Consider the following 2,474-nt stretch of genomic DNA (forward strand, 5'->3'; position numbering starts at 1 on the left):
GGGAGCGAGCACGGGCGACTCCACAAGGGCACTGTCCTGGGTGGCTTCTGGAAAGGCCAGCCCCCCCGGACCTTGGGGCCCGGACTCCCTGGCTACACCATTAAGGAGAAAGAGGGTGCGGTGGGCAGGGTGCAGGGTCGAGCTGGCTGGGATTTTGTCCTGGGGCTGGTGGCCCACATTGCTGGCTGTGTCTGGCTGAGTCACTGAGGGGGAACTTGGGTCTATGTTTTGTCCCTCCACCTTTCTTCTCTGGTGCTGTTCCCCTGGGCTGCTTCCTGGCCACCGCTGATGGAGGGGAAAGAAACTCCCACCCTGCTAGATGTCTGGTACAATTTTGTGTTCTCTAAAATCGAAGAATGAATTTTAGAAACAGTGGAGATGAAGAGCAGAATATATGTATTAGTGGAAAGAAAGCTCCTGTCTAGAGAGACACAGGAGGAACTCCGAATGCGTTGCCAAGACTCTGCCTTTTCTAGGGAATTTTACAGACACAAAGTAGGTCCAAGGTGGGAGAAATTGGAACTTGGGGGGTGTTGGGGAGGGGCAAAGCTATGGTCAAATTGCTCAGGTAAAATTGATTAAAACAGGATCAAATGGGGAAGTGAGTCACATAGCAAAGGGGTCTGGGGAGGTAGCTCAGTGGCATAAGCACAAAGTCCTGAGTTAGATCCCTGCTACAAACAAACAAACAAACAAACAAACAAACAAACAACCCCAAGCATAGCAAGTCGGCCTGACTCCAGAACAGGGCTTTTCCTGTAGGGGCTCGGATTAGTGACTCCTCCTGGCTTCCTCACGGTGATCAGCACCTATTTAGAATATCAGTCCCTGATGTTCATCATTAGGAAGTACGTGGGTGCACTTGCTTTATCTCTGTCTTGAGGTCTGGCCCACAGTGGAGGGGCTGTCTCTCACACAGGTGCATCTCAGCTCCTGCTCTGGCCCCTTCGAGAGTCCAGTCCTACCTGACTGCCTAGAACACTTTACCTAACATAGCTGCCTATAAACCACGAGCTAAGTACATTTTCTCCCCTGTATTCCTTTCTGTCATGGTGTTCTTACTTCACAGCCTGCTGCCCAGGGAGCCCAGGGAAGCCTTTCTTTGGCACAACAGGTGGTGGGTGCAGTCTCCGCAGTGGGAAAGCTCCTACTTGGGATAATAACTCCAGCCTGGGGCTTGGTCACAAGATGCCCATTCCATTCAGAATGCACCAGTTTACATATTCAGCATGAAGATGTGCCTATGTTTGCTGAAGCAGCCACTTAAAGAACTGAGCTAAGGGGCAGGCCCCCTGGTGTTTTAAACTTACAGGCTTATGAACTTCAGAGTACATTACAAGTGTATTGATGTTCCTGATGTATGGATTTTGGCTGCACAACCTCAAATCCAGAAGAAATCTTAACTAGGGAAAACATGTTATGTATACAAAGCTGGGTCCCAAATTTCTAATCACTTTGATGTGGTATGAACTCTGTTTTCTAAACAATCAATTAGACTCTGTCTCCTGGCATGAATATCTGAAATTAAAGATGAGAGGCGGGTCCTTAACATCAGAATATAGGTCAAAATCATTACCAAGTTTAGTCTGCAGCTCACTTAAGCTTGGTTGTGATCAGGTGGGACAACATATGTGCTCACAAGAACAACAAATGTCTGTATTGCTTTGGAAAATTATAATTTATCAGTTAGCAGGTATTTCAGAGGGTAGCTTAATGTCCTCAGGTAACTGGTACGATGCAACATTTAAGTGTGTGTGTTAAGGACGTGTTGGAAAGGCGTGCTTCTGCAGTCCCCTTCCTCCATCAGCAGAGGAGCACACAGCTCGAGAGAGGAAAGCAGCAGCACCGTGGGCAGGCGGCTCGGAGCCTCTCCGCATGGGGCAGCGCAGTGTTCGAGTCCTTCTAGCGCTGCACACAGAAACAGCAGCATTTGAAAAAAATCACCTGAAAAAATATAAAAATGTAACAAGCTCTAAAAAATTAAGCATCAACTGCTCCTTTTGGTCATCTGAACAACCAATGTGAAAACAGCAATATGCAATGTAACAACCATTATTTAATTTCTATCATTTTGCTTAGTGAAATCCTATATCATTTCTGAATTTTGTCACTATTTTTTATTTTCTATTAAACCAAAGCAACCACAGCATGTCCTTAAAATGCTGAGCGCTAAGTGGATTCTACTAGGATGATGACTACTCAAAGTTCTGGCTTATCTTTTGCTTACTGTTGCACTAAATATTCAAAAACTCCTTGAAATGATATTAACCATGACCATAAGTTCTGGCTAATGCTTTTCTTTCACTTATGTTTTTATAAGTTTCTGTTCTGAAATGCAATTGAATATAAATGGCTTCAGTTTTTTTTTTACTGTCTTCCAGACTATGTGAAATCAAATAAAATTAGGTTTGAGTATAAATAGGCATATACACCATTACTGGGGAAGTCACTTCCCTTGATTTTGTTTATCCAGC

This window comes from Octodon degus, unplaced genomic scaffold (assembly GCF_000260255.1).
Source record: "Octodon degus isolate 3935 unplaced genomic scaffold, OctDeg1.0 scaffold00205, whole genome shotgun sequence".
Classification (NCBI taxonomy): Eukaryota; Metazoa; Chordata; class Mammalia; order Rodentia; family Octodontidae; genus Octodon; species Octodon degus.